This window comes from Coregonus clupeaformis, unplaced genomic scaffold (genome assembly GCF_020615455.1).
Source record: "Coregonus clupeaformis isolate EN_2021a unplaced genomic scaffold, ASM2061545v1 scaf0588, whole genome shotgun sequence".
Lineage (NCBI taxonomy): Eukaryota > Metazoa > Chordata > Actinopteri > Salmoniformes > Salmonidae > Coregonus > Coregonus clupeaformis.
The window spans coordinates 1,260-26,859 of record NW_025534043.1 but is presented as its reverse complement, the minus strand read 5'-3'; the positions used below and the strand labels follow the sequence as shown (position 1 = coordinate 26,859).

The 25,600-nt window shown below is 44.4% G+C and overlaps 1 long non-coding RNA gene and 1 pseudogene across 1 annotated transcript; both read right to left on the bottom strand.

Annotated features, from left to right (window-relative positions):
* Positions 1–1,099: 1,099 nt before the first annotated feature.
* Positions 1,100–12,090, bottom strand: LOC123485162 (annotated as a pseudogene).
* A 4,953-nt stretch (positions 12,091–17,043) lies between these two features.
* On the bottom strand, positions 17,044–24,659 carry LOC123485154. Its single transcript, XR_006658880.1, has 3 exons — positions 24,641–24,659; positions 21,040–21,077; positions 17,044–17,089 (listed from the first exon to the last, which is right to left on the bottom strand). It is a non-coding gene; the product is annotated as an uncharacterized LOC123485154 (long non-coding RNA).
* Positions 24,660–25,600: the final 941 nt, after the last annotated feature.

Here is a 25,600-nt window from a genome sequence, read left to right as displayed (position 1 = left end):
GGACACTACAGACTGGGAAGGTAGTCTACACTGGACACTACAGACTGGGAAGGTAGTCTACACTGGACACTATAGACTGGGAAGGTAGTCTACACTGGACACTACAGACTGGGAAGGTAGTCTACACTGGACACTACAGACTGGGAAGGTAGTCTACACTGGACACTACAGACTGGGAAGGTAGTCTACACTGGACACTACAGACTGGGAAGGTAGTCTACACTGGACACTACAGACTGGGAAGGTAGTCTACACTGGACACTACAGACTGGGAAGGTAGTCTACACTGACACTACAGAGTGTTGGAAGTGAATGTTCTGAAATTGGTGTATTATAATCACTATAACTGATTAATACATTAATTAGTTGATTAATAGATGTTTCTTACTGGGATGGTACGCTGGCGAGCCAGAGCGGTGGAAGTGAATGTTCTGATATTGATTAGTTGATTAATAGATGTTCTTACTGGGATGGTACGCTGGGCGAGCCAGAGCGGTGAAAGTGAATGTTCTGATATTGATTAGTTGATTAATAGATGTTTCTTACTGGGATGGTACGCTGAGCGAGCCAGATCGGTGGAAGTGAATGTTCTGATATTGATTAGTTGATTAATAGATGTTTCTTACTGGGATGGTACGCTGGGCGAGCCGGAGCGGTGGAAGTGAATGTTCTGATATTGATTAGTTGATTAATAGATGTTCTTACGGATGGTACGCTGGGCGAGCCAGAGCGGTGGAGGTGAATGTTCTGATATTGATTAGTTGATTAATAGATGTTTCTTACTGGGATGGTACGCTGGGCGAGCCGGAGCGGTGGAAGTGAATGTTCTGATATTGATTAGTTGATTAATAGATGTTTCTTACTGGGATGGTACGCTGGGCGAGCCAGAGCGGTGGAAGTGAATGTTCTGATATTGATTAGTTGATTAATAGATGTTTCTTACTGGGATGGTACGCTGGGCGAGCCGGAGCGGTGGAAGTGAATGTTCTGATATTGATTAGTTGATTAATAGATGTTTCTTACTGGGATGGTACGCTGGGCGAGCCGGAGCGGTGGAGGTGAATGTTCTGATATTGATTAGTTGATTAATAGATGTTTCTTACTGGGATGGTCCGCTGGGCGAGCCAGAGCGGTGGAAGTGAATGTTCTGATATTGATTAGTTGATTAATAGATGTTTCTTACTGGGATGGTACGCTGAGCGAGCCGAGCGGTGAAGTGAATGTTCTGATATTGATTAGTTGATTAATAGATGTTTCTTACTGGGATGGTACGCTGGGGCGAGCCAGAGCGGTGGAGGTGAATGTTCTGATATTGATTAGTTGATTAATAGATGTTTCTTACTGGGATGGTACGCTGGGCGAGCCAGAGCGGTGGAGGTGAATGTTCTGATATTGATTAGTTGATTAATAGATGTTTCTTACTGGGATGGTATACGCTGAACCGAGCCAGAGCGGTGGAGGTGAATGTTCTGATATTGATTAGTTGATTAATAGATGTTTCTTACTGGGATGGTACGCTGGGCGAGCCGGAGCGGTGAGAAGTGAATGTTCTGCCACTTTCCCTCTCTGCGACACCAGACGGGTCTCCTCCGACTGCATGGTGCGAGGCATCCCCCCGCCCGTCCAAGTACTGGCTCAGACGGATGTAGGCCGATGCATGCAGCGTTCTCACCTAGGATATACCTTTTTTATTACTTAACTTTTCCCTTGCTTCAAGTCAAACATCATAAAACACAATGTATATAAGTACCAGGGTTGGGATCCATCCGGTTTCAATTCAGGAAGTAGCAGGTAGCTTAGTGGTTAAGAGCGTTGTGCCAGTAACCGAAAGGTCGCTGGTTCTAATCCCTGAGCCGACTAGGTGAAAAATCTGTCTGTGCCCTTGAGCAAGGCACTTAACCCTAATTGCTCCTGTAAGTCGCTCTGGATAAAAGCGTCTGCTAATTGACTAAAATGTCAAAAAAATGTAAGTACACTGAAATTCCATTTCAAATATTATTTTCAATGCTTCAGGACAATTTGGAATGGTAATTTGAATTTGCTTTACTTTCTGAATTGATATGTACATACAGTGTAGATTTGAATACCAACCATAAACAATATTACATAACACATAACATAGCAAAAAAAAATCAACATAATGTTCAGTTGGTAAAGCGTGGTGCTTGCAACACCATGATAGTGGGTTCAATTCCGGGACCACCCATATGGAATATGTATGCACACATGACTGTAAGTCACTTTGGATAAAAAGCGTCTGCTAAATGACAGATATTATAAGTATTATTATTATAATCATTAGAAATCGCTGATTTCTTACCAATCAGATGGACGTGAGGGTTGAGGAGGATGGTGTGCACTGGCTTGTTACCTTTAGACAGGGCTGGAAAGAGAGGAGGGAGGAGAGAGAGAGACAGGTCTTAGTTAGCTAGTGGTAGGAGGGAGGAGAGAGAGAGAGAGACAGGTCTTAGTTAGCTAGTGGTAGTAGGGAGGAGAGAGAGAGAGACAGGTCTTAGTTAGCTAGTGGTAGGAGGGAGGAGAGAGAGAGAGACAGGTCTTAGTTAGCTAGTGGTAGGAGGGAGGGGAGAGAGAGAGACAGGTCTTAGTTAGCTAGTGGTAGGAGGGAGGGGAGAGAGAGAGACAGGTCTTAGTTAGCTAGTGGTAGGAGGGAGGAGGAGAGAGAGAGAGACAGGTCTTAGTTAGCTAGTGGTAGGAGGGAGGAGAGAGAGAGAGACAGGTCTTAGTTAGCTAGTGGTAGTTGTAGTGGTAGGAGGGAGGAGGAGAGAGAGAGAGACAGGTCTTAGTTAGCTAGTGGGAGGAGGGAGGAGAGAGAGAGAGAGCGAGAGAGAGAGAGACAGGTCTTAGTTAGCTAGTGGTAGGAGGGAGGAGGAGAGAGAGAGAGACAGGTCTTAGTTAGGCTAGTGGTAGGAGGGAGGAGAGAGAGACAGGTCTTAGTTAGCTAGTGGTAGGAGGGAGGAGAGAGAGAGAGAGAGAGAGACAGGTCTTAGTTAGCTAGTGGTAGGAGGGAGGAGGAGAGAGAGAGAGACAGGTCTTAGTTAGCTAGTGGTAGGAGGGAGGAGAGAGAGACAGGTCTTAGTTAGCTAGTGGTAGGAGGGAGGAGAGAGAGAGAGAGAGAGACAGGTCTTAGTTAGCTAGTGGTAGGAGGGAGGAGAGAGAGAGAGAGACAGGTCTTAGTTAGCTAGTGGTAGGAGGGAGGAGAGAGAGAGAGACAGGTCTTAGTTAGCTAGTGGTAGGAGGGAGGAGAGAGAGAGAGAGAGAACAGGTCTTAGTTAGCTAGTGGTAGGAGGGAGGAGAGAGAGAGACAGGTCTTAGTTAGCTAGTGGTAGGAGGGAGAGAGAGAGAGAGACAGGTCTTAGTTAGCTAGTGGTAGGAGGGAGGAGGAGAGAGAGAGACAGGTCTTAGTTAGCTAGTGGTAGGAGGGAGGAGAGAGAGACAGGTCTTAGTTAGCTAGTGGTAGGAGGGAGGAGAGAGAGACAGGTCTTAGTTAGCTAGTGGGAGTTGTAGTTCTCAGTAACAGACACTAACAGACAGAATTATTAATCAATAGCTAATCAATAACTACTAAACAATACCCGGTCATAAATTATACTAATCAATACCTCTACTAATCAATAGTTGATCAATACCTCTACTAACCAATAGCTGATCAATATCTACTAATCAATAATGATCAATACTTCTACTAATCAATACCTCTACTAATCAATAGTTGATCAATACCTCTACTAACCAATAGCTGATCAATACCTCTACTTACCAATAGCTGATCGGTAGCTCTACCAATCAATAGTTGATCAATACCTCTACTAACCAATAGCTGATCAATACCTCTACTAATCAATAGTTGATCAATACCTCTACTAACCAATAGCTGATCAATACCTCTACTTACCAATAGCTGATCGATAGCTCTACCAATCAATAGCTGATCAATATCTCTAATCAATAACTGTAAGTTATCAATGACTCTACTGATGAATGTGTTACCGTTGTGGAAGTAGAAGCGATGGAAGTCATGTCCCTCCACCAGGTTCCCAGAGCTTCTGGTTCAAACGACGATCAGACCCGGATCACAGATCTTCCTGTTGGAAACAAACACAGGCTGCTGTGCTAAATGGCACCCTATTCCCTACTATAGTGCACTACTTTAGACCAGAGAATGGTACCCTATTCCCTATATAGTGCACTACTTTAGACCAGAGAATGGCACCCTATTCCCTATATAGTGCACTACTTTAGACCAGAGAATGGCACCCTGTTCCCTATACAGTGCACTACTTTAGACCAGAGAATGGCACCTATTCCCTATATGTGCACTACTTTAGACCAGAGAATGGCACCCTATTCCCTATAGTGCACTACTTTAGACCAGAGAATGGCACCCTATTCCCTATATAGTGCACTACTTTAGACCAGAGAATGGCACCCTGTTCCCTATATAGTGCACTACTTCAGACCAGAGAATGGCACCCTATTCCCTATATAGTGCACTATTTATACCAGATAATGGCACCCTATTCCCTATATAGTGCACTACTTTAGACCAGAGAATGGCACCCTATTCCCTATATAGTGACTTACTTTAGACCAGAGAATGGCACCCTGTTCCCTATATAGTGCACTACTTTAGACCAGAGAATGGCACCCTGTTCCCTATAGTGCACTACTTTAGACCAGAGAATGGCACCCTGTTCCCTATAGTGCACTACTTTAGACCAGAGAATGGCACCTTATTCCCTATATAGTGCACTACTTTAGACCAGAGAATGGCACCCTATTCCCTATATAGTGCACTACTTTAGACCAGAGAATGGCACCCTATTCCCTATATAGTGCACTATGTATACCAGAGAATGGCACCCTATTCCCTATATAGTGCACTACTTTAGACCAGAGAATGGCACCCTATTCCATATATAGTGCACTACTTTAGACCAGAGAATGGCACCCTATTCCCTATATAGTGCACTACTTTAGACCAGAGAATGGCACCCTATTCCCTATATAGTGCACTACTTTAGACCAGAGAATGGCACCCTGTTCCCTATATAGTGCACTACTTTAGACCAGAGAATGGCACCCTGTTCCCTATATAGTGCACTACTTTAGACCAGAGAATGGCACCCTATTCCCTATATAGTGCACTATGTATACCAGAGAATGGCACCCTATTCCCTATATAGTGCACTACTTTAGACCAGAGAATGGCACCCTATTCCCTATATAGTGCACTACTTTAGACCAGAGAATGGCACCCTATTCCCAGCTGCAGTGTGGTGGAACAACAAGCCCAAAGAACCAGAGTAACACACACACACACACACACACACACACAGAGACACATCTCCTACTAAATACACACACACACACATCTCCTACTAAATACACACACACACACACTTCTCTCCTAGCCCTAAACACACACACACACACACACACACACACACACACACACACACACACACACACACACACACACAGACACACACACAGACACACACATCTCCTAGCCCTAAACACACACACACACACACACACACACACACACACACACACACAGACACATCTCCTAGCCCTAAGCACGCACACACACACACACACACACACACACACACACACACACACACACACATCTCCTAGCCCTAAACACACACACACATCTCCTAGCCCTAAACACACACACACACACACACACACACACACACACACACAGACACATCTCTAGCCCTAAGCACGCACACACACACACACACACACACACACACACACACACACACACACACACAACATCTCCTAGCCCTAAACACACACACACATATCCTAGCCCTAAGCACACACACACACACACACATCTCCTAGCCCTAAACACACACACATCTCCTAGCCCTAAACACACACACACACACACCCCAACACACACACACACACACACATCTCCTAGCCTAAGCACACACATCTCCTAGCCCTAAACACACACACACACACACACACACATCTCCTAGCCCTAAGCGCACACAAATCTCCTAGCCCAAAACACAAACACACACACACACACACACACATGTCCTCGCCCTAAACACACACACAGCAGGACTCACGCGTAGGCCTCAAAGTCTCCGTTGTTGATGGATTCGATCAGCAGCTCTGTGACTTTGATAATTTCCTGCTTCCGAGCTGCAACACACAAACACAACCACAACATCACCACAACCTCACCACAACAACACCACAACATCACCACAACATCACCACAACATCACCACAACATCACCACAACCTCACAACAACATCACCACAACCTCACCACAACCTCACCACAACCTCACCACAACATCACCACAACCTCACCACAACATCACCACAACCTCACCACAACCTCACCACAACCTCAGGTCAACATTAGCCCAACATAGGGTTGCAACATTCTGGTAGCATTTCGAAATCCTGTTTGGAGGGGTTCCATTTTTTCATGCTTATTCTGGATTTCTGGAAATCCTGGGAATTTTGGGGGAAAACTAATGGAATTTTGCAACCTTATCCCAACATCAGCCCAACCTAAGTCTGCTAACCAACGTCTATTCAACGTCAATCTTAATGTCAATATAACCTCAGTACAACGTCAGACAAACATCTACGTATTTAACGTCAGTGTGAAGTCGAATAATCTGACATACATTACCTCATGGCTGCTGGTCCCGTTCCAACATAACCCAATCTGACATACATTACCTCATGGCTGCTGGTCCCGTTCCAACATAACCCAATCTGACATACATTAACTCATGGCTGCTGGTCCTGTTCCAACATAACCCAATCTGACATACATTACCCTCATGGCTGCTGGTCCTGTTCCAACATAACCCAATCTGACATACATTAACTCATGGCTGCTGGTCCTGTTCCAACATAACCCAATCTGACATACATTACCTCATGGCTGCTGGTCCTGTTCCAACATAACCCAATCTGACATACATTAAAACATGGCTGCTGGTCCTGTTCCAACATAACCCAATCTGACATACATTAACTCATGGCTGCTGGTCCTGTTCCAACATAACCCAATCTGACATACATTACGTCATGGCTGCTGGTCCTGTTCCAACATAACCCAATCTGACATACATTACCTCATGGCTGCTGGTCCTGTTCCAACATAACCCAATCTGACATACATTAAAACATGTGCTGCTGGTCCCGTTCCAACATAACCCAATCTGACATACATTACCTCATGGCTGCTGGTCCCGTTCCAACATAACCCAATCGACATACATTACGTCATGGCTGCTGGTCCCGTTCCAACATAACCCAATCTGACATACATTACCTCATGGCTGCTGGTCCCGTTCCAACATAACCCAATCTGACATACATTACCTCATGGCTGCTGGTCCCGTTCCAACATAACCCAATCTGACATACATTACCTCATGGCTGCTGGTCCGTTCCAACATAACCCAATCTGACATACATTAACTCGCTGCTGGTCCTGTTCCAACATAACCCAATCTGACATACATTAACTCATGGCTGCTGGTCCCGTTCCAACATAACCCAATCTGACATACATTAACTCATGGCTGCTGGTCCCGTTCCAACATAACCCAATCTGACATACATTACCTCATGGCTGCTGGTCCCGTTCCAACATAACCCAATCTGACATACATTAACTCATGGCTGCTGGTCCCGTTCCAACATAACCCAATCTGACATACATTACCTCATGGCTGCTGGTCCATTCCAACATAAGTTATTATAACGTAAAGAATGTATTTCTTATTTTATTTTATTTATGTATTTATTAATTTATGAAAGTTATTATTTCAGTTGTCTAAAACTCACAGACTGTAGGATTTTAAAAAATCTGTTAATTTCCCAAAAATTCCCAGATTTTCCAGTAATTACGGATGGAAGATTCCCGGAATAAGGATGGAATATGCAGGAAATCAGAAAATCTGGAAATCCTCCAACCGGGAGTTTCCGATTTTTTTTTTTGGGGGGGGGGGGGGAGTTAAGAGAATTCTGCAATCCTAAAATCATCAGGCAAAAGTCTGGCAAGAATGATAACGTTAATAATAACAATAACAATAATATGAATACCAATAATAATACCAATAATAATACCAATAATAATACCAATAATAATACCAATAATAATACCAATAATAATAATAATAATAACAACAATAATTAATAATAATAATAATAATAATAATAATAATAACAATAATAACAATAACATATTATATTATACAATAATAACAATATTAACAACAACAATAACAACAACAATAATAACAACAATAATAATAACAATAACAACAACACTAATACTAATAATAACAATAACAATAAGCCTAATACCCATAACTATAAAAATAACAATAAATCATAATATTAACAATAACAACAGCAATGATAATAATAACAATAATAATAATTACAATAATAATCATAATAACACGTTTACTTTCTTTCCATGACAAAGATTGTTATTCAAATCAAACACTCAGTGCAGAGAAGGGAACAGAACTAGTGGATGTGTCCCAAACGGCTCCCTATTCCCTATAGTACACTACTTTAGACCAGAGCCCAATGGGCCCTGGCACCCTATTCCCTATAGTACACTACTTTAGAACCAGAGCCCACGGGCCCTGTCACCCTATTCCTATAGTACACTTACTTTGGACCAGAGCCCAATGGGCCCTGGCACCCTATTCCCTATAGTACACTACTGCTGGTAGGGAAGAGGGTGCCATTTAGGGAGAAAAAAAATGACTATGGGAGTTTGAACCGGGGTCGGGGTCAATTCCATTTCAGTCAATTCAGGACATACAATTCCAATTATTTTCAATAAGGAAAATATGGAACTGGAATTTGGTTTACATTCTGAATTGACTGGAATTGAAATGTAATTGACCCCAGCCCTGGTTTGAGTTACCTTTACTGGTGTTAGTGCAGACTGGGAGGGGTGTTAGTGGAAAACAAAACCACTTGTCATCTGCTTAACAAACATATCTATGGCCGTGTTCCAGGCCGACTACATTGCAGACGTTGCACTGCATCAACCAATGGTTGTGGGCATCAGATTACTATATATGATGTGGTTAGCTGATATGTTAAATAGATCATCAGATTACTATATCATATGATGTGGTTAGCTGATATGTTAAATAGATCATCAGATTACTACTATCATATGATGTGGTTAGCTGATATGTTAACTATATAATCAGATTACTACTATATGATGTGGTTAGCTGATATGTTAAATAGATAATCAGATTACTATATCAATATGATGTGGTTAGCTGATATGTTTATATCTATCCAGGTGTTGTGAGATCTGGCAGGAGTCTGCAATGTAGTCAGCCTGCGAAATGCGTCCTTTGACTTAATCACTTCGCCAGAAATATTGTGCGTGTTTATGGTTTATCCTTCTCAAGGGACAGGGGGACAGAGACAGGGGACAGAAACAGGGGGACAGACATGTTTCTCCAGAGTGTTTGAGTGGAGGCCCAGGCGTTTCAGGGGACAGGTTTCTCCAGAGTGTTTGAGTGGAGGCCCAGGGGGTACAGGGGACAGGTTTCTCCAGAGTGTTTGAGTGGAGGCCCAGGGGGTACAGGGGACTGGTTTCTCCAGAGTGTTTGAGTGGAGGCCCAGGGGGTACAGGGGACTGGTTTCTCCAGAGTGTTTGAGTGGAGGCCCAGGGAGTACAGGGGACAGGTTTCTCCAGAGTGTTTGAGTGGGGGTACAGGGGACAGGTTTCTCTATAGAGTGTTTGAGTGGAGGCCCAGGGACAGGGGACATGTTTCTCCAGAGTGTTTGAGTGGCGGCCCATGGGGGTACAGGGGACATTTACTCCAGAGTGTTTGAGTGGAGGCCCAGGGGTGCAGGGGACAGGTTTCTCCAGAGTGTTTGAGTGGAGGCCCAGGGGTTACACAGGTGACACTGGCCAGGTTTTCTACCTCAGCAGAAGGGGACTTACTCTGGACTGAGGAGGAGGGAGTAGAAGGGACACACACCCAGAAGACAGTGGACAGGGGACAGGATTTCTCCACAGTGGTTGAGGGAGACCCAGGAGCAAGTGGACAGGGGGAGCACATCCAGGGACTTACCTGTCCTGAAGAGGAGGGATTCCGCCTGGGCTCAGAGGACTGGGTGGAACGACCCTTAGAGCTCACACATTACCCACCAAGTTCCCAAAACAGAGGACTGGCAGAGATGGCAGGTGTGTATGTGTGTATGTGGGGGTCCACATGCATTTCAAATGTAGAAAATAATTCATTTACAGAAAGAAAAACAGGTAAGTGTGTATAATAATAATACTACATCTATACATCACGTATGAGGCTAGTCTCAATCATCAGGGAGGAAGAGGAGGAGGAGGAGGAGGAAGAGGAGGAAGAGGAAGAGGAGGAGGAGGAGGACAGAAGAGAGGAGGAGGAGGAAGAGGAAGTGGAGGGAGGAGGAGGAGGAAGAGGAAGTGGAGGAGGAGGAGGAGGAAGAGGAAGTGGAGGAGGAGGTGGAGGAGGAGGAGGAAGAGGAGGAGGTGGAGGAAGAGGAGGAGAGGAGACAGAAGAGGAGGAGGAGGAGGAAGAGGCGTGGAGGAGGAGGTGGGAGGAGGAAGAGGAAGAGAAGTGGAAGTGGAGGAGGAGGTGGGAGGAAGAGGAGGAGGAGGAGGGAGGAAGATGAGGAAGAGGAAGGGAGGAGGTGGAGGAGAAGAGGGAGGAGGAGGAGAAAGTAGCTGAGTCAGAGAGGTGGAAAGACAAACTGGAAGGAGAGAGAGAGCGACAGACAGACAAAGATAGAGAGAGAGAGAGAGAGAAAGAGAGAGAGAGAAAGAGAGAGAGAGAGAGAGATTGACAGAGAGAGAGAGAGAGAGAGAGAGAGAGAGAGAGAGAGAGAGGAAAGAGAGAGAGAGAGAAGGGGACAGACAAGTGTCCTACCTTTGACATCGTCGTCCTCGATGATGGTGTTTGCGCTCTCTATAGACTCCTGGAGGAAAGAATGAACAGATTGATCTACTAATCTGGTGTGTACACTGAGTGTACAAAACATTAGAACACCTTCCTAATATTGAGTTGAACCCCCTTTTGCCCTCAGAACATCCTCACTTCCGGGCATGGACTCTACAAGGTGTCGAAAATGTTCCCTCAGGGATGTTGCCCATGTTGACTCCAATGCTTCCCACAGTTGGGTCAAGTTGGCTGGATGTCCTTTGGGTGGTGGACCATTCTTGATACACACGGGAAACTGTTGAGCGTGAAAAACCCAACAGCGTTGCAGTTCTTCGGCACAAACCGGGTGCGCCTGGCACCTACTACCATCCCACATTCAATGGCACTTTTTGTCTTGCCAATTCACCCTCTGAAGCGGCACACACAATCCATGTCTCAATTGTCTCAAGGCTTAAAAACTCTTCTTTATCCTGTCTCCCCTCCCCCTTCATCTACACTGATTTTAAGTGGATTTAACAAGTGACATCAATAAGGGACCATAGCTTCCACCTGGATTCACCTGGTCGGTCTATGTCATGGAAAGAGCAGGTGTTCTTAATGTTTTGTGCACTCAGTGTATAATGGTAGTTTATAAGGATCCCCATTAATTATTTCTAAAGCAGCAGCTACTCTTCCTGGGGTTTATAATGATCCCCCATTAACTATTTCTAAAGCAGAAGCTACTCTTCCTGGGGTTTATAAGGATCCCCCATTAACTATTTCTAAAACAGAAGCTACTTTCTGGGGTTTTATCAAGGATCCCCATTAACTATTTCTAAAACAGAAGCTACTCTTCCTGGGGTTTGGGCGATCCCCATTAACTATTTCTAAAGCAGCATCTACTCTTCCTGGGGTTTATAAGGATCCCCATTAACTATTTCTAAAGCAGCAGCTACTCTTCCTGAGGTCCACACAAAACATGAAACATGACATATTACAGAACATTAATAGACGGAAACAGCTGAAGGACAGAACTACATACATTTCTAATATAAAGTATATACAAACTATTCCACACACACTGTCAGTGCTGTACCTTGTTCCCATCTATTGGGTTGTGTGATCACTGTGGTCTGGGGTTCCTAGGGGAGACAGAGAGAGAGAGGAGAGAGAGAGAGAGACGGAGAGAGACAGAGACAGAGAGAGAGAGAGAGAGACAGAGAGAGAGAGAGAGAGACAGAGAGAGAGAGAGAGAGGACAGACAGAGAGAGAGAGAGAGAGAGCGACAGAGAGAGAGAGAGAGAGACATAGAGAGAGAGAGACAGAGAGAGAGAGACAGAGAGAGAGAGAGAGAGAGAGAGAGAGAGAGAGAGAGAGAGAGACAGAGACAGAGAGAGAGAGAGAGAGAGAGAGACAGAGAGAGAGAGAGAGAGAGACAGAGAGAGAGAGAGAGAGAGAGAGAGAGAGACAGACAGAGAGAGAGAGAGAGGCGACAGAGAGAGAGAGAGAGAGAGACAGAGAGAGAGAGAGACATAGAGAGAGAGACAGAGAGAGACAGAGAGTGAAACGATAAAAACAAAGAATAGAAAGAGAGACAACAGTGGAGGAGGAGGAGGAGGATAGAAGGAGGTTGAGGGAGGAGGAGGAGGAGTAAGGTCAGAGGTGTGTGTTGGGGGGAGGGAGGGAGCGAGGTGGGAAGGGGAGAGAAGTGGGGAGGGGAGGGAGGGAGGTGGGGAGAGGGAGAAGTGGGGAGGAGGAGGAGGTGGGGAGGAGTATTGTAGATATTCAGCCAGGTACACATTAGTAACTGGACCGTATCCCAACAGCAGGACAACAAATGGCTGGTGTTGTAGAGAGGAGTTCAATGACTGTTATGCTGCATTCTGGGTAAAAGAATAATATGGGAGTGTGACAATTGTCATGTCAACCGTTACTTAATCTAAGATATGCTTATATGAATGACCAGACATTGTTTATGGAACAGTTCATCTAAAGACATGCTTACAGTGGGGGAAAAAAAGTATTTAGTCAGCCACCAATTGTGCAAGTTCTCCAACAAAAAGATGAGAGCCTGTAATTTTCATTATAGGTACACGTCAACTATGACAGACAATTGAGAAAATAAAATCCAGAAAATCACATTGTAGGATTTTTTAATGAATTTATTTTGCAAATTATGGTGGTAAATAAGTTTTGGTCACCTACAAACAAGCAAGATTTCTGGCTCTCACAGACCTGTAACTTCTTCTTTTAAGAGTCTCCTCTGTCTTCCACTCGTTACCTGTATTAATGGCACCTGTTTGAACTTGTTATCAGTATAAAAGACACCTGTCCACAACCTCAAACAGTCACACTCCAAACTCCACTACGGCCAAGACCAAAGAGCTGTCAAAGGACACCAGAAACAAAATTGTAGACCTCCACCAGGCTGGGAAGACTGAATCTGCAATAGGTAAGCAGCTTGGTTTGAAATCAACTGTGGGAGCAATTATTAGGAAATGGAAGAGCATACAAGACCACTGATCATTTCCCCTCGATCTGGGCTCCACGCAAGATCTCACCCTGTGGGGTCAAAATGATCACAGAACGGTGAGCAAAAATCCCAGAACCACACGGGGACCTAGTGAATGACCTGCAGAGAGCTGGGACCAAAGTAACAAAGCCTACCATCAGTAACACACTCGCCGCCAGGACTCAAATCCTGCAGTGCCAGACGTGTCCCCCCTGCTTAAGCCAGTACATGTCCAGGCCCGTCGAAAGTTTGCTAGAGTGCATTTGGATGATCCAGAAGAGGATTGGGGAGAATGTCATATGAGTCAGTGAAACCAAAATATTACTTTTTGGTAAAAACTCAACTCGATCGTGTTTGGAGGACAAAGAATGCTGAGTTGCATCCAAAGAATCACCATACCTACTGTGAAGCATGGGGGTGAAACATCATGCTTTGGGGGGCTGTTTTTCTGCAAAGGACCAGGACGACTGATCCGTGTAAAGGAAAGAATGAATGGGGCCATGTATCGTGGAGATTTTGAGTGAAAACCCTCCTTCCATCAGCAAGGGCATTGAAGATGAAACGTGGCTGGGTCTTTCAGCATGACAATGATCCCAAACACACACCGCCCGGGCAACGAAGGGTGGCTTCGTAAGAAGCATTTCATGGTCCTGGAGTGGCCTAGCCAGTCTCCAGATCTCAACCCCATAGAAAATCTTTGGAGGAGTTGAAAGTCCACTGTTGCCCAGCGACAGCCCCAAAACATCACTGCTCTAGGAGGAGATCTGCATGGAGGAATGGGCCAAAAAAACCAGCAACAGTGTGAAAACCTTGTGAAGACTTACAGAAAACGTTTGACCTGTGTCATTACCAACAAAGGGTATATAACAAAGTATTGAGAAACTTTTGTTATTGACCAAATACTTATTTTCCACCATAATATGCAAATAAATTCATTCAAATCCTACAATGTGATTTCCTGGATTTTTTTCTCATTTTGTCTGTCATAGTTGACGTGTACCTATGATGAAATTACAGGCCTCTCTCATCTTTTTAAGTGGGAGATCATGCACAATTGGTGGCTGACTAAATACTTTTTCCCTACTGTATATGAATGACCAGACATTGTTCATGGAACAGTTTATGAGAAAGCTCATGTTATTAATTATATAATGTGGGTTAGCACGGTTATTTATGTGTGCTGGTATATATATATATATCACAGTGGGGAGAACAAGTATTTGATACACCTGCCCGATTTTGCAGGTTTTCCACTACTTACAAAGCATGTAGAGGTCTGTAATTTTATCATAGGTACACTTCAACTGTGAGAGACGGCAATCTAAAACAAAAAATCCAGAAAATCACATTGTATGATTTTAAGTAATTCATTTGCATTTTATTGCATGACATAGTATTTGATCACCTACCAACCAGTAAGAATTCTGGCTCCACAGACCTGTTAGTTTTTCTTTAAGAACCCCTCCTGTTCTCCACTCATTACCTGTATTAACTGCACCTGTTTGAACTTGTTACCTGCCCATAAAAGACACCTGTCCACACACTCAGTCAAACAGGACTCCAACCTCTCCACATGGCTACAGAGAGCTGTGTAAGGACATCAGAGATAAAATTGTAGACTACACAAGGCTGGGATGGGCTTACAGGACAATAGGCAAGCAGCTTGGTGAGAAGGCAACACAACTGTTGGCGCAATTATTAGAAAATGGAAGAAGTTCAAGATGACGGTCAATCACCCTTGGTCAATGATCATGAGGAAGGTGAGGGATCAGCCCAGAACTACACGGCAGGACCTGGTCAATGACCTGAAGAGAGCTGGGACCACAGTCTCAAAGAAAACCATTAGTAACAAACTACGCCGTCATGGATTAAAACCCTGCAGCGCACGCAAGGTCCCCCTGCTCAAGCCAGCGCATGTCCAGGCCCGTCTGAAGTTTACCAATGACCATCTGGATGATCCAGAGGAGGAATGGGAGAAAGGTCATGTGGTCTGATGAGACAAAAATAGAGCTTTTTGGTCTAAACTCCACTGCGCCGTGTTTGGAGGAAGAAGGGTTGAGTACAACCCCAAGAACACCATCCCAACCGTGAAGCATGGAGGTGGGAAACATCATTCTTTGGGGATGCTTTTTGCAAAGGGCACAGGACGACTTGCACCGTATTGAGGGGAGGATGGATGGGGCCATGTATCGCGAATCTTGGCCAACAACCTCCTTCCCTCAGTAAGAGCATTGAAGATGGGTCATGGCTGGAAGGTCTTCCAGCATGACAACGACCCAAAACACACAGCCAGGGCAACTAAGGAGTGGCGTCCGTAAGAAGCATCTCAAGGTCCTGGAGTGGCCTAGCCAGTCTCCAGACCTGAACCCAATAGGGAATCTTTGGAGGGAGCTGGAAGTCCCGATATGCACGGTGACAGCCCGGAAACCCTGAAGGATCTGGAGAAGGTCTGTATGGAGGAGTGGGCCAAAATCCCTGCTGCAGTGTGTGCAAACCTGGTCAAGACCTACAGGAAATGTATGATCTCTGTAATTGCAAACAAATGTTTCTGTACCAAATATTAAGTTCTGCTTTTCTGATGTATCAAATACTTATGTCTTGCAATAAAAATGCAAATTAATTACTTACAAATCATACATACATGTGATTTTCTGGATTTTTTGTTTTAGATTCCGTCTCTCACAGTTGAAGTGTACCTATGATAAAAAAATTACAGACCTCTACACGCTTTGTAAGTAGGAAAACCTGCAAAAATCGGCAGTGTATCAAATACTTGTTCTCCCCACTGTATGTGTGTGTCTGTGTGTGTGTGTGTTTCTGTGAGTGTGTGTGTGTGTGTGTGTATGTGTGTGTGTGTATCTGTGTGTGTGTGTGTGTGTGTGTCTGTGTGTGTGTGTGTCTGTCTGTGTTTGTGTGTGTGTGTGTATTTTATGTTTATGAACATGGGTGTATTGTAACAACTTTCCTTTCTGATGTTAATTGATCATTGTGACATGTCAGTTTCTCATTGGCCAGAGGCATGATGGGTAGTCCTATTTAAACCCTGTCATTCCCTGGTCAGGAGAGACAAGGACAGGGGTTAGGTTGGCATGCGGCTGTTTTAACAGGCATGGGTGAAGCGTGGGTTTTAGTTTTAGCTCTCTTTGATTCAGTTTTGAGATGTTGTTCTACGTTTCTTTTTATTTTGGAAATATTGTAAAGTGTGACCTGGCGTTATTCTTCACTTTCAAATGAAAAAGCCTCACTCTGGGCAAGACAAATTCAGTTCGGCATGGTTAGCGTGTCACCGTAAAATCAAATATTTTATAACTAAACCAAGATAGACCACAGCCTGTCGTTTCAACGGGAGCAAAGGAGTCATAGCCGGCAGAACAAGCAAGGAGGTGGGCAGTGAGCCAAGCACGAGCTAGCGAGAGGAGGAGGAGGAGGAGGAGGAGGAGGAGAGGGAGAAGGAGGGAGGAGAAGGGGAGAGGAGGAAGAGAGGAGAGGAGGAGGAGGAGGAGGAGGAGGGGGAGGAGGAGGAGAGGGAGAGGTGGGTGCAGTATGTACGCAGTGCTGGAGTAGGGCTGGTGTCTTTAGGACTGGTCACTGTGTTGGCTTTGTTGTTCGCCTGTAGAGAACACCACACATCACGTCCGCGTCACGCCACGTCACGTCACGCGTCACGTCGCCACGTCCACGTCACGTCACGTCACGTCACGTCACGTCACGTCACGTCACGTCACGTCCACGCCACGCGTCACGTCACGCCACGTCACGTCACGTCACGTCCACGTCACGTCGACGTCATCGTCACGTCACAGACCAGACCGGACCAGACCAGACCGGACCAGACCAGACCAGACCAGACCAGACCGGAGCCAGACCTGACCTGACCTGGACCTGACCTGACCTGGAAGCCTGACCTGGACCTGACCTGGCCTGACGGCAGACTCCAGACCAGACCAGACCAGACCAGTACCAGACCAGACAGCCAGACCAGACCAGACCGACCTGACCTGACCGACCTGACCGGGACAGACCTGACCAGACCCAGACCAGACCAGACCTGACCAGACCAGACCAGACCAGACCAGACCAGGACCTGACCAGACCAGACCAGACCTTGACCTGGGACAAATCTATTCTGTCAAACACCTTTTTTGTTTTAGCTTGGCTAAGCCTTACCTGTACAATGGAACAAATAGATTAGTACAAAAATTGCCGAACTGCTGTCCACCATGCACGCCAGTCAAGCTAAACCAAGCAGACCTTAAGTGGTTCAATAGATAGCCCCCTGATGGTTATATAGTGTATGTAGATCCTAGCAGGGTTCAATAGATAGCCCCCTGATGGTTATATAGTGTATGTAGATCCCTACCAAGGGTTCAATAGATAGCCCCCTGATGGTTATATAGTGTATGTAGATCCTAAGCAGGGTTCAATAGATAGCCCCCTGATGGTTATATAGTGTATGCTTAGATCCTACAGGGTTCAATAGATCAGCCCCCTGATGGTTATATAGTGTCTGTAGATCCTACAGGTTCACAGTCGAATAGCCTCCTGATGGTTATATAGTGTATGTAGATCCTACAGGGTTCAATAGATAGCCCCCTGATGGTTATACTAGTGTATGTAGATCCTACAGGGTTCAATAAATGATAGCCCCCATGATGGTTATATAGTGTATGTAGATCCTACAGGGTTCTATAGATAGCCCCCTGATGGTTACATAGTGTATGTGAGATCCTACAGGGTTCAATAGATAGCCCCCTGATGGTTATATAGTGTATGTAGATCCTACAGGGTTCAATAGATAGCCCCCTGATGGTTATATAGTGTATGTAGATCCTACAGGGTTCAATAGATAGCCCCCTGATGGTTATATAGTGTATGTAGATCCCTGTATAACAGGGTTCAATAGATATCCCCCTGATGGTTATATAGTGTGGGTGTAGATCCTGTATAGCAGGGTTCAATAGATAGCCCCCTGATGGTTATATAGTGTATGTAGATCCTGTATAGCAGGGTTCAATAGATAGCCCCCTGATGGTTATATAGTGTATGTAGATCCTACAGGGTTCAATAGATAGCCCCCTGATGGTTATATAGTGTATGTAGATCCTACAGGGTTCAATAGATAGCCCCCTGATGGTTATATAGTGTATGTAGATCCTACAGGGGTTCAAACGGACGGCCCGCCGGTCATTTAATTTGAGAGGGGGCCACTCGCTCTGTGGTGTTATGGTCCAGGGTGTTGTGCTTGTTTGGCCAGCAGAGGGGCCACTTTCGCTCTAGCGGTTATGGTCCAGGGTGTTGTGCTTGTTTCGCCCAGCAGAGGGGGCCACTCGCTCGCGGTTATAGTCAGGGTGTTGTGCTTGTTTCGGCCAGCAGAGGGGGCCACTCGCTCTGCGGTTATGGTCCAGGGGTGTTGTGCTTGTTTCCGCCAGCAGAGGGGGCCACTCGCTCTAGCGGTTCCAGGTCCAGGGTTGTTGTGCTTGTTTCCGCCAGCAGAGGGCCACTCGCTCTAGCGGTTATGGTCCAAGGGGTGTTGTGCTTGTTTCGCCAGCAGAGGGGGCCACTCGCTCTAGCGGTTATAGTCCAGGGTGTTGTGCTTGTTTCTGCCAGCAGAGGGGGCCATCACTCTAGCGGTTATAAGTCCAGGGTGTTGTGCTTGTTTTCAGCCAGCAGAGGGGGCCGCTCGCTCTAAGCGGTTATGGTCCAGGGTGTTGTGCTTGTTTCTGCCAGCAGAGGGGGCCACTCGCTCTAGCGGTTATGGTCCAGGGTGTTGTACTTGTTTCGGCCAGCAGAGAGGGGCCACTCGCTATAGGCGGTTGCTTCGCTAACTCTCTCAATCCACAGTGGCTCTCGAGCTAGCCTGCCTAGTCAGTTGAATGGGTGAGAGCAACTGCATTCAAGAGGCAACCAGATCAGCTAATTATTTTCTAATGTATTATTGAGGTGTCAGGCTCCCATTCAATCATCTCACCCAATCAGGCAACATGTATAAGACAGGATCTGACATAGATGTACAGTAACTGAAACAAATCTGACACAGGACTATCTATACCAGAGTACTGAGACGGTCCGACACAGGACTATCTTTACCAGTGTTCTGAGACGGCAGAACTTAGTGACTACAGGAAACCAGAGACAAAACTACAGGAAATGGGAGGTGTTAAGGAGAACAGATGATCAGGGAAGTGACACGCTACAGCTAGTCTATTAGGTAAAGTGGACACATGTAAAGGCTCTGGGACCAGAACCACATCCCTCTGACCAGTCTATTAGTAAAGTGGACACACATAAAGGCTCTGGGACCAGAACCACATCCTCTGACCAGTCTATTAGTGAAGTGGACACACGTAGCGCTCTGGGACCAGAACCACATCCTCTGACCAGTCTATTAGTGTGAAGTGCGAAGGCTCTGGGACAGAACCACATCCTCTGACCAGTCTATTAGTGCTAAGTGGACACACGTAAAGGCTCTGGGACCAGAACCACATCCTCTGACCTAGTCTGCCCAGTCATGATGTCATAATGTCCCTTGATGATGACGACGATGTCATCATTTCCCTGGATGTTGATGTCCCATAAGTCTATTGTCCTCAGACTCTCGTCACGGCTCGATCAGTCTTTCGTTTCCTGTTGTTGTTGTTGTTGTTACATAGATAGACACAGGGCCAATCTGAAATGGCCCCCTACTCTCTATGTTACATGGATAGACACAGGGCCAATCTGAAAATGGCCCCTGCTCTCTCTATGTTACGTTGTACTCTGAGTGGCGCAGTGGTCTAAGGCACTGCATCGCAGTGGCTAAGCTGTGCCACTAGAGATCTGTTAATCCAGGCTCTGTCGCGGCCGGCCGCGACCGGAAGACTCATGGGCGCGCCAATGTGGCCCAACGTCATCCAGGGTAGGGGAGGGAGGGCAGGCAGGGATGTAACTCAGTTGATAGAGCATGGCGTTTGCACCTGCCAGGTTGTGGGTTCGATTCCCACGGGGGCCAGTATAAAAATATATATGTATTCACTAACTGTAAGTCACTCTGGATAAGAGCATCTGCTAAATGACTAAAATGTTACATAGATAGATACAGGGTCAATCTGAAATGGCCCCCTACTCTCTATGTTTCATAGATAGACACAGGGCCAATCTGGAAATGGCCCCCTTCTCCCCTATGTTACATAGATAGACACAGGGTCAATCTGAAATGCCCCCTGCTCTCTATGTTACATAGATAGACACCAGGGCCAATCTGGGAATGGCCCCCTACTCTCTATGTTACATAGATAGACACAGGGCCAATCTGAAATGGCCCTGCTCTCTATGTTACATAGATAGACACAGGGTCAATCTGAAATGGCCCCCTGCTCTCTATGTTACATAGATAGACACAGGGTCAATCTGAAATGGCCCCCTACTCTCTATGTTACATAGATAGACACAGGGCCAATCTGAAATGGCCCCCTACTCTCTAGTAAGTGCACTAATTTCTGCAGAGGGCTCTGAGCCAATGGTAGTGTACTATATGGGGAGATAAATGGAGCCATTTGGACCCTGGCAGCAACAGAAACTCACCTTGACGGCGTCAGCCTTCTTGTTCAGCAGACCCTTGACTGCTGTAGAGAGAAGGGAGAGAGAGAGAGAGAGACAGACGAGGAGAGAGAGAGAGAGAGAGAGAGAGAGAGAGACAGAGAGAGAGAGAGAGAGAGAGAGAGAGAGAGAGAGAGAGAGAGAAAGACAGAGAGAGACAGAGACAGACAGAGAGACAGAGAGAGAGAGACAGAGAGAGAGAGAGACAGAGAGAGAGAGAGAGAGAGAGAGAGAGAGAGAGAAGACATGGAGAGAGAGAGAGAGGGAGAGAGAGACAGGCAGGGAGAGAGAGAGAATAGAGAGAGAGAAAGAGAGCAGAGCCAGAGAGAGAGAGAGAGAGAGGAGAAAGAGGACAGAGAGAGAGAGAAGAGACAGAGACAGAGAGAGAGAGAGAGAGAGATAGACAGAGAGGGGGTAAAACACCAGTGCTTCACACAGAGACAGACAACCTCCATTGTGCAACAGGGCTGTGTTCATTAGACTCAAACACAAGAGGAAACTTTTTGAAACACAGTTGCAACACACAGAGGACTACATGGCTGAATCTGTCAAATGACAGAGACATCGTTTCCTTCTGTTTCAATACGTTTCAAACATACAGTGGTATTAAAGTCTAGTGGTTTTAAAGTCATGGTATTAAAGTCATTGTATAAAATCATTGCATGCATCCCTGCATCGTCATGCTACAACATATTCTACATACAGTATATACTACATGAAGTATTCTGTGAATGTACTATATTCAGTATTCATAACATACTGTATATATACTACATGAAGTATTCTGTGAATGTACATATTCAGTATTCATAACATACTGTATATATACACTACATTAAGTATTCTGTGATATGGAATGTACTATATTCACTAATCATAACATACAGTATATATACTGTATATATACTACATGTATTGTCTGTGAATGTACTATATTCACTATTCATAACATGCTGTATATATACTGTATATATACTACATTAAATATTCTGTGAATGTGAATGTACTATATTCACTATTCATAACATACTGTATATATACTACATTAAGTATTCTGTGGATATGAATGTACTATATTCACTAATCATAACATACAGTATATATACTGTATATATACACTACATTAAGTATTCTGTGAATGTACTATATTCACTATTCATAACATACTGTATATATACATTAAGTATTCTGTGGATATGAATGTACTATATTCACTAATCATAACATACAGTATATATACTGTATATATACTACATGAAGTATTCTGTGAATGTGAATGTGTACTATATTCACTAATCATAACGCATACAGTATATATACTGTATATATACTACATGAAGTATTCTGTAAATGTATTTATATTCACTATTACATAACACCTGTATATATACTTTGTATATATACCTACATTAATATTCTGTGGATATGAATGTGTACTATATTCACTAATCATAACATACAGTATATATATACTGTATATATATACTACTGAAGTATTCTGTGAATGTACTATATTCACTATTCATAACATACTGTATATATATACCCATTAAAGTATTCTGTGGATATGAATGTACTATATTCACTAATCTATTTATACAGTATATATATACTGTATATATACTACATGAAGTATTCCTGTGATCATGAATGTACTATATTCACTATTCATAACATACTGTATATATATACTACAGCTCTATTCTGTGAAGCCTTACTATATTCACTATTCACACAATATACTGTTATATACTGTATATATACTACATGAAGTATTCTGTGAATATGAATGTACTATATTCACTATTCATAACATACTGTATATATACTACATTAAGTATTCTGTGGATATGAATGTACTATATTCACTAATCATAACATACTGTATATATACTACTACAGCTCTGGTCTAAAGTAGTTGCGAATAGGGTATATAGCTCTGGTTAGAAAGTAGTGCACTAGATAGGGAATGGGGTAGAGATCTGGTCCTAAGTAGTGCACTTATAGATAGGGAATAGGGTAGAGAGCTCGTTTAGAAAGTAGTCACTTCAGATAGGGAATAGGGTGAGAGCTCCTGGTCTAAAGTAGTCACTAGATAGGGAATAGGAGTAGAGAGCTCTGAAGTTAGGAAAGTAAGTGCACTTAGATAGGGGAATAGGGTAGAGAGCTCTAGTTAGAAAGGCAGTTCACCTTTAGATAGGGAATAGGGTAGAGAGCTCTGGTTAAAAGTAGTGCACTAGATAGGAATAGGGTAAGAGAGCTCTGGTTAAAAGTAGTTGCACTTAGATAGGGGAATGGGTAGCTCTGGTTAGGAAAGTAGTTGCACTAGATAGGAATAGGTTAGAGAGCTCTGGTTAGAAAGTAGTGCACTAGATAGGGAATAGGGTAGAGAGCTCTGGTTAGGAAAGTAGTTGCACTAGATAGGGAATAGGGTATAGAGCTCTGGTTAGAAAGTAGTGCACTAAGATAGGGAATAGGGTGGAGAGCTCTGGTTAAAAGTAGTGCACTAGATAGAATAGGGTAGAGAGCTCTGGTTAGAAAATAGTAACTAGATAGGGAATAGGGTGGAGAGCTCTGGTTAGAAAGTAGTGCACTAGATAGGGAATAGGGTAGAGAGCTCAGGTTAGAAAGTAATGAACTAGATAGGGAATAGGGTAGAGAGCTCTGTTTAGAAAGTAGTGCACTAGATAGGGAATAGGTACAGAGCTCTGGTTAGAAAGTAATACACTAGATAGGGAATAGGGTGCAGAGCTCTGGTTAGACAGTAGTGCACTAGATAGGGGAATAGGTTACAGAGCTCTCCAAGGTTAGAAAGTAGTGCACTAGATAGGGGAATAGGGTATAGAGCTCCTGGTTAGAAAGTAGTGCATTAGATAGGGAATAGGAGTTGAGAGCTCTGGTTAGAAAGTAAGTGCACTAGATAGGGACTAGGGTAGAGAGCCTCTGGTTAGGAAAAAGTAGTGTGCACTAGATAGAATAGGGTAGAGGCTCTGGTTAGAAAGTAGTACACTAGATAGGGAATAGGGTAGAGAGCTATGAGTTAGAAAGTAGTGCACTAGACAGGGAATAGGGTGTAGAGCTCTGGTTAGAAAGTAATGCACTAGATAGGAATAGGGTAGAGAGCTCTGGTTAGAAATACATTAGCCAAATGTCTTAAAAACTATTTTTGCTTTGTCATTATGGGGTATTGTGTGTAGATTGAAAAGAACAATTGAATCCATTTTAGAATAAGGCTGTAACGTGAATGTGGAAAAGTCAAGGGGTCTGAATACTTTCCTAATACACTGTATACTACATTTACATTATTCTAATGTACTATTATAACACAAAATGCCTTAAAAGGATTTTCACACTACTGAGCCAAACCGAACCGAACCAAGGCTGTACTGAGCTGGTCTGGTTACGCATCCTCCATAGTTACTGTAACCATGCCGACAAGGGACAATGTGTAAAGAAACTATCAGAGCCAGCACGGCTTGGTCGAGGGTCAGCCTGATAGTGTGAAAGGGGTATAAAGAGTACCGACAAACCGGAGGACATGAGGCCCTGGCCGCTGATTGGCTGACAGAGAGGAAGTGAGCTCTACCTCGAGGGTTCCACATCCCCAAACAAAGGATGTAAAGACATAAATAAAAAACAATTAAAAAGGAAGAAAAATGATGAAGGAAGAAGGAAGAAAGAATCAGATTCAGTTTAATTCTGAAGAAAAACATCAATCAAAAGAACTACAAAACATCCAGATATGGGCAGTAAAAGCCAAAATGACTATTCGTGAGTTGAGACGGGACTCACCTGAGAAGTTTTTGTAACCAGCAGAGTGGTCAAAAATGGCTCCCTGGAAAGAGTGGAGGGGGGGCAGAAAGACAAGAGGAAAAGAAGGAGAGAACAGACAAGAGGAAAGGAAGGAGAGAACAGAAAAGAGGAAAGGAAGGAGAGAACAGAAAAGAGGAAAGGAAGGAGAGAACAGAAAAGAGGAAAGGAAGGAGAGAACAGACAAGAGGAAAGGAAGGAGAGAACAGAAAAGAGGAAAGGAAGGAGAGAACAGAAAAGAGGAAAGGAAGGAGAGAACAGAAAAGAGGAAAGGAAGGAGAGAACAGAAAAGAGGAGGGAAGGAGAGAACAGAAAAGAGGAGGAAAGGAGAGAACATAAAAGAGGAGAAAGGAAGGAGAGAACAGAAAAGAGGAAAGTGAAGGAGAGAACAGAAAAGAGGAGGGAAGGAGAGAACAGAAAAGCAGGGGAGGGAAGGAGAGAACAGAAAAGAGGAGGGGAAGGAGAGAACAGAAAAGAGGGAGGGAAGGAGAGAACAGAAAAGAGGAGGGAAGGAGAGAACAGAAAAGATGAGAAAGGAAGGAGAGAACAGAAAAGAGGAAAGGAAGGAGAACAGAAAAGAGGAGGGAAGGAGAGAAACAGAAAAGAGGAGGAAAGGAGAGAACAGAAAAGAGGAGGAAAGGAGAGAACAGAAAAGAGGAGGAAAGGAGAGAACAGAAAGAGGAGGGGAAGGAGAGAACAGAAAAGATGAAAGGAAGGAGAGAACAGAAAAGAGGAA